The sequence below is a fragment of the Archocentrus centrarchus genome, chromosome 5 (genome assembly GCF_007364275.1).
Source record: "Archocentrus centrarchus isolate MPI-CPG fArcCen1 chromosome 5, fArcCen1, whole genome shotgun sequence".
Lineage (NCBI taxonomy): Eukaryota > Metazoa > Chordata > Actinopteri > Cichliformes > Cichlidae > Archocentrus > Archocentrus centrarchus.
Genome location: NC_044350.1, coordinates 18,989,253 through 18,997,415, shown reverse-complemented (window position 1 = coordinate 18,997,415; position 8,163 = coordinate 18,989,253). Strand labels below are relative to the sequence as shown.

Genomic DNA, 8,163 nt, shown 5'->3' with positions numbered 1-8,163 from the left:
AGTCAGACCTGTAGCAAGACTTCCGTTGCTTTTTGTTTTACTTTTTTCTGCATAGCCCTCATCACCAAAAATATGTAACATCTTCAGGAAACACTTTGAATGAACCAACAACACACAATCGTCACTATTTGCCTTTGTGTAAAAGTTACCATACGCCACTGTTTTAACCTCCAGTTGTAGGGTTTATGACCACACCACTCCCTGACAGCCAACAGGCTGGGGGGCAACACTGACTCTGTACAGAAATACAGCTTTTTGCAATATAAATAACCATTATGTTAATAAAGCTACTGTAAGATCCCAGTGACAGCTAATGTCTGTGTGGAGATTTTGTTAATCGTGCTCCTGTGTCATGCTACAGTTGTTACTGTTTGAAGGTCACAGAAAGAAAGAACGTCAGGAGAAACAGTAGCAGCAGGAGTTCCACCACAATAAAAAGAATGATGTGAATATACAGATCAAACTAAAGCTACTCTGACTTTTATCAACATTAAGTGCCAGTCTCATACCTTGATTCCAGGAAAGCGAGAAATAACGCACACTGGCCACAGAAAGACACACTTCAACTAGAGCTGCTGTGACACACTTTTTGAAATGCTCAACCCATAACTATGGCATATTTAAATAAACTCTGCCCCAGTGTTGGCTAACTGGTATAGAAGAGTTTACATGTTTATCCATCATTTCTGTTACTTTGCTGTTGTGTCTATTAGGGGTGCATTTTGACCTCGGGACTTCCAGGTCATACTCGGCACAGATGTTTCTATATACTATGCCGGCCACTTGGTTATGGCGTTCCATGTATACCCTGCCTGCTAGCATCTTGCACCCTGCTGTTATGTGCTGGATTGTCTCAGGAGCATCTCTGCACAGCCTGCACCTGGGGTCCTGCCTGGTGTGGTAGACCTGCAACTGCGGCTTCTGCTCCGGCTGCCCCGGGGTGGTAGAGCAGGTCACCCACTGATCGGAAGGTTGGCGGCTCAATTCCTGGCTGCTCCAGGCTGCATGCAAAAGTATCCTCGGGCAAGATACTGAACCCCAAGTTGCTTTCCAATGCAAGCGTTGGAGTGTGAATGTGTATGAATGTTAGATGATAAAAGCACTTAGCTTAGTTAATCATGGAAGTGCTTGTATGAATGGGTGTGAATGGGGTAAATGTAAACATGTTGTATAAGTGCTTTGAGTGCTCAGACAGAGGAGAAAAGCACTATCTAAGAACTAGTCCATTTACCAATCTATCCAGCAGCAGCTACATTACCATGAACTATAAATGTTCATGACATTTTTTTTTTTGCAAACCACAAAGGATGCAACACATTAAGGACTGACAGGTGGCACAGCTAATCTATGAATCTCAAAGAGCTTTGACTATGAGTACAACAGCTCCTCCTAGCTGCTGTTCATACCTTGGCATATCAATGTTCAATCAGTCAGAAGAAAAAAAGACCCCATTATACATGAGGAAAATTTTGAACTTCCAAGGATTAAAATGGAGCTGAAAATGAGCAAAAGATCCTCTTTAAAGTGATTAAAGTCAAAGCAAGCAGCAGATTTTCTAGATGTTTGTTACAGATAGCTGGACAAAGGATGCAAATACAGGAGACCTCTTTTCTTCCATCTAAAATCAGAGAAACATGGAGAGAAGCCCACAGGGAAAAACGCAGGAAAGAATCCAGATCACATGACCATGAAGGAGTTAAAGGAACAGTACTTCACCATAAACCGATCTACGGTAAAATACCATAAACCTGTTTATGGTAAAATACTGGCAACCACAGCTGCCAGTATTTTTCCGTAAACAGGGCCACAGTAAAATACTATAAATAGGGTACAGTAAAATACTGGCAACTTCGGTTGCCAGACCTTCACCATATAAAATACGGTGACAATGTAAAACTGTTTACGTAAACAGTTTTGTATATATATTTTATTTATAAACATATACGATCATATAGGGGGAGAGAGAGAGAGTTATATAACACACACACACGCGCACACACACACACACACACACACACACACACACACACACACACACACACACACACACACACACACACACTTCTATTTTAATTTAGAAAATTAAAGTTTATTAAAGTTAACCTCTGTTAAACACTACTTTATTTTTTTAATTACCATAATTATCTGCATGTAATAATGACACTACTACAAAATTATTTTAATAAGCAGTAAAATGGACACATGCCTGTAATCATACACTTCATACAGTAATCAGTAAAGAGTTTGCTCCTGTGTCATACAACAGTTGTTACTGCTTAAAATGTGTCCACAGAAACAAGGATTAAAATAAAACAGAGCCCACTGGTGCAGCTGCAGCTGTTACTCTATAAAAATGAAAGAAAGAGGCACAAATGAACTGCCAACTGCATGTAACTGTTCAATGTTATGATGCAATACACTTAAGCAGAATTTACAAAATTAAGTCACCAACACCTGAAAGAAAGGAAAATGCAACTCACCAGTGTTACAGTCATAGGTCACAATGCTGTAGGCATCACTATAACCAGCCTGTAAATTATTTATCAAGATGTTAGTGTCGGTTTTAGGGCAACCTTATTGAAGACACAATAATCACATGAAGGAGGAACATCTTGGAGTAGAAGGAGAAGTTTTGAACAGAAGCGTCTTCAATTTCTCAGACTCACCGAAGCTTTCCAGTCATCTAAAACAGAAACCACAACACGACAGAATTTTGTTTAGTGACCAAATATAAACTATGTAAACACATCTGCATTATTACTGCAGTAAATTTCAATTAGCAACATAAGTTTTGATTTACCAGTGATGTTGCCTTTTTGCCTGAACAGAAAAAGGGAAAAACAGATTTTATGTGTAATTCCAGTGGAAAAAGTGAAAACAGCACATATAAGTTACTCTCTCCAAACAGTTCTTCATTAGGTGAATAAAAACAGAAGCTCAGGTTCTGACAGGCTAATATTTGTTTACAGCAATCTCTTACTTTTCCCAGTTATCACTGTTTTAGGTCTCAGTATCAGCGTTCACAGAATACCGTTTATGTCAAATTGGGGAATTTTCATTAAGTTCAGCTATTTGAGTTCTGTGAGTCGTGATAACTTTCCATCCAAAAAACAAAACACAGCAACCTGAGTGCAGAGTCAAATTTTCCACCGTTCACATTTTCGTCAACATTTGATCTGAAGTAAACACAGTAAACAGGCCAACTCCTTACAAAGAAGATGCACTAGCCTCATTTACATGAATAACATTGTAACATAATATATCAATACTGTAATTTCTTACCTCTTGGAACCACATCTCTCTAGAAAATATTAAAGGAAAACAGTAATAATTCACCTATTCAGGATGTTTCCAAACTCCAAAGCAAATTTGTTTATGTTATACTACCAGAAAATAATGCAAACTGAATATGAAATTAAACAAAATCAAAGGTGAAAGTACTTTAACTACACCTGCAATTTTTTTTATTCTTACCAGTGATTTGATTAAGAAGAAAAGGCAATGCAAGCAGGAGGACATCCACTATCACGACTGCTCCGATCATCCATATCAGTTTATCTGCTTTAAAAGAGGAGATCATGTCACACTTTAAAACTGTTGACTGGGCAAAAACACTATGAAAGCTATGAAAGTGTGACTACTAAATCATCTCTATTACATTTAACCTCCAACTTTATGATTCAGCTTGAACATGTTCTGTATTTTCTCTGTTAATTTCATGTTAGCTCCTAATACAGGACATATTTTGTTGGATTTTGTTGAATGCTTTATAACAACTGAAAGAAATTCATATACTGTATAAAGGTCAAACAAAATTACTAATTCTGTACTTCTCTTTGTTGTGTTATCAGCTTACATTAAAAAAAAACTTCAGTGATAAATGCAGCAAGATAGTTTTAATGTGACAATAACAGGATGTTCAAGTAAATGTTTCATAACAGTAAACCTTTTTATTCCCTTGTGAAGCTCTCACCTGTAGTAGCATCTCTTATGAAATTCACAGGAGTAGGAGAAGCGGAGGTCAAAGTGCTTGCAGATGTGAGTGATGTGCAGAGAGTCAGACATGATGGATCTGAGAAAAAAATAGTCAAACTTTCAAACTGTGTCTGCAGGTGGGAGATGGTGATAGATTTTTTTCTTATAGACTTAAAAAAAAACGCTCTGACACAGAAACTGGTGATGGAGTCACACAGTTTACTGTGACTGAGGCTGTTTCTGTGATCACCCACAGATTCACGGTCAGTTCAGATAAAAAAAAACTAAAACCTGTAAACATTTATGTGAAAATCAGAAGTGAATCATACAAACTGGCTGCAGTACACAGTTATGATGAGCCCACAATCACCTGGATGACTGAGAACTTAGACAGAAGGTTCACAGTGATGTGCTATGACACATCTTTTAAACCCCTAACACATAAAATTATGATACATTAAGATAAACTGGCCCAGTGTTGGTACAAAACAATTAAAGAGTTTGCTTGCTAAAATAGTATAATGACTAATATTTGTTTTATATAACATACATAAAAAACACAAATAATTCACAAACTTTGTTGGGGCTGTTTTTGTTTGTTTGTTTTGGGGGGTTTGGGTGTTTTTGAGGACGGTCGTCATTATATTGGCCTGAACAGTTTGCCAGTGAACCTTTAAGCTCATGGTGCTTGGCCTGAGACTTTTAGACATGATGAGGCCTTGTCTTTTCCACCCATCGGCTAAAGTGTCAAACACGTGCTCATATATAGCTTCATATGTAGCTTCACATTTACCACAGAAATACAACAAAGTAAACATGTCAAAAAGACTGTAGACTCCATCAATCAGTCTCCCAGGTAAACTGATTTCCACATTTTGATTGTAATAAAAGATGATGTTGTGAATGTTTGATTATTTAAATTTCTTGTGGAATCACTTTAATTCACATTCAATTCCACTATGCAGCTCTTTCGTTGCACTATTACCAGACAGCTCAAAGTCACAATGTTTTATGTTAAAAAGTTAACTTTAAAAATAAAACTTTTTTTTCTCTAATCTGAGGACAGTGTGTAACATTTATTGCAGTGTGAACACATCCATCATTACTTGGAACAGAAAGTCTTTGAACTTTGTCTTAAATTAATTCAGGAAAATCAAAATTTTTTAACTTATTAATTTTTAGTTACGTTTACGTTTTAAATGTAAATAAAGCTTTGAAAAGTAAGTTGTAAGTTTCACTTTTTTGATTTGCAACACTGAAAATTATTTGCATACTGTACTTACTTTGTATACTGAGGGAGGATATATTACTGTGAGGAGACTGATATTGTCAGCTCAGCAGATGAACTCTGCTGTACCCATCAGTGTCTGCACCACCTGAACTTACGGTCATTGTCATGGTCCTGGGTCTGCGACCCCTTGTTTCTTAGTTTATGGTCTTTGTAGTTATGTTGCCTTCATTGTTACAGCTTTGTTTTGTTATATTGTTTCATGTGTTCTCCTAATGTATTCTTCGTTCCCAGTTTCTTTAGACCTTAGTTCTCTGTGTGGAGTTTCATTTGTTTGCTTTTCTCAGCACCTGTTCTGCCTCAGCTGTTTCCATTCACCCCTCGTTCCCTGTGTATTTATTTTTTCAGTTTTCCCCTTGTCAGAGGTCAGAGTCTTGTTGTCTCCGTGGCTGTTTTCCCCTCCCGTGCCCTCCATGATCCTAGTGTTCCAAGTTAGCTTTCCCAGTATAGGTTTTCCTTTGTTCAGTAACCTCCTTTGTTTTGTTTGCTTTTCTTAAGCCGCAATAAAGACTAGACCAGTGTCCTCCTTTTGGGTCCTCACCTCCACACACACACCACACAGTGGGCTCACTCACCATGACAGTCATGTTGCTCCCTAACTCTTTTATAGGATTCTGACTTATCCTCATGAGTTTAGATGCAAATATGTGAATATTGTCCCTATTTCACAATAGTAAAGAATCCTTCTGGATAAATTCTGGATCCAGATTGTGATCCAGATCACCACCAAAATGTAAAGAATTGTTCCAGAAATTTTCAGCATTATCCATTCATAACAGTCTGGGTAACACCAAAATATGTGAATAATGCCCCTATCTCACAATAGTAAAGAATCATATTAAAGATTCTTGGATCCTCATTGTGATCCAGATCACCACCAAAATATAATCATTTTTTTCCTTGTACCACCCCCAACAATTGCAGATATTTAAATCAAAAGCTGTTCATAATTTTCCAATTTATGCTACCAAAAACACCACCTATCGATGGACGAGGTAATAGAAACTGCTCTGAGAGATTTACTTTTTAAAATGCAGTATGAGCACTTCCTTTGTATGCTGATGGAGGATATGTTACTGTGAGGAGACTGATATTGCCAATGACGTAGGCGTTTTTATTCACTTGTAAAAGTCTTACCAGGAATTGTGACTCTCGTGAGTTTGTGAGTTGTGAATTTCATAGGCTCAGGAGTAGATGAGGTCAAAGTGCTTTGTTCCTCTGCAATAAAAGAAGATGAGATTGTGATTTCTTGGTTATTTACACTTCATAAGTAAGGTCAATGGTTTAATGAACATGTAAAAAAAAAAAAAACAGCCACTGATAGGTTATTTTATTCACTTGTAAAAGTCTTACCAGGAATCGTGACTCTCGTGAGTTCATGAGTTGTGAATTTCATAGGTTCAGGAGTAGATGAGGTCAAAGTGCTTTGTTCCTCTACTATAAAAGAAGATGAGATTGTGATTTCTTGGTTATTTACACTTTATAAGTAAGGTCAAAAAAAAAAAAAAAAACAGCCACTGATGGGGCATTTTATTCACTTGTAAAAGTCTTACCAGGAATCGTGACTCTCGTGAGTTTGTGAGTTGTGAATTTCATAGGTTCAGGAGTAGATGAGGTCAAAGTGCTTTGTTCCTCTGTAATGAAAGAAGATGATGTTGTGATTTCTTTGTTACTTGAGTTTCTTGTGGAATCACTTCAGAAAGTATTTCTATTCCACTATTACTGGCACTTCTACCATCCAACAGCACTGACAATATTTCACACTAAGCATTCAACTTTAAAATTCAAAATAATATTTGTCATCTGAAGTCAATACGTAACATTTAATTCAGTGTAAATACATTCATAACTGCTTAGAATAGTACTTCCTGGACATAAAGTTAAATAATTTCACCAAACTGACAGTTTATTCAAGAATGAAAACATGTATCACCTGCTTTATAAACACCACTTTTTAGCTGGTTTGTTAAAACTAAAAATATATGCACACACACTGTACTAAGGTATAATACAGACCAATGCAGTATGATCACTTACTTTGGATGCTGATGGAGGACATGTTACTGTGAGGAGACTGATATTGTCCTCCTTTATGCTCTGACATGTAAAAACATGTGACTTCAAGCTCAGCAGGTGAACTCTGCTGTGCCAAAGAGAGGAGTTCACTTCCTGTCAGTGTCTGCAGGCAGGAGATGGATGTAGATTTTCTTCTTCTCATAAAGTACAAAAAACACTGAGTCACAGAAACAGATGATGGAGTCTGACAGTTCACTGTGACTGAGTCTGGTTCTATGATCACCCGTGGATTCACTGTCAGCTCAGGTCGAGGAGCTAAAAAAAATGTCCCAAAAAAAAAATATATTAGTTAGATAAGGAAATGTTTCATTTATTTGAAAATTAAAATCAAATAATATAAACAATTTTCCTCACACTTCCTTCAACCCCATAGTAGAAAATAGTTTATTTTGTTTTGGTTTATAGTGATCCTAACATCCTCATATTAGTACACTGCTGCAATATTTACTCACTTTTTATGGTGATTTCTGATATTTTACTCACTGGAGATTTCTGTAAATAAAGGTAATAACAGGTCACTTCGATGGTAACAGGTGGACTTTGATGTGTCCATGACAGAAGTTTAGACCCTGTCAGAGTCCACAGACAAGGAGATGTTTTAGCAGTTTTCACTCCTGAAATGAGGAAATAACACCAAGACACACGAACATATAATGGAGTCTGACAGTTCAGTGTGACTGAGTCTGTCTCTGTGATCACAGGTGAGCTCACGGTCAGTTCAGGTGGAAGAATGGCTGAAAAATAAAGTATATGTTTGATTAATTCAAAACATTTCCATCCATGTTATATTTTACACAATATATTTATAATGGCAGAGTAAGCAC

The 8,163-nt window shown here is 37.0% G+C and overlaps 1 long non-coding RNA gene across 1 annotated transcript; it reads right to left on the bottom strand.

Moving 5' to 3' along the window:
* Positions 1 to 6,671: 6,671 nt before the first annotated feature.
* On the bottom strand, positions 6,672 to 7,450 carry LOC115779805 (uncharacterized). Its single transcript, XR_004019944.1, has 3 exons — positions 7,301 to 7,450; positions 6,817 to 6,897; positions 6,672 to 6,697 (listed from the first exon to the last, which is right to left on the bottom strand). It is a non-coding gene; the product is annotated as an uncharacterized LOC115779805 (long non-coding RNA).
* Positions 7,451 to 8,163: the final 713 nt, after the last annotated feature.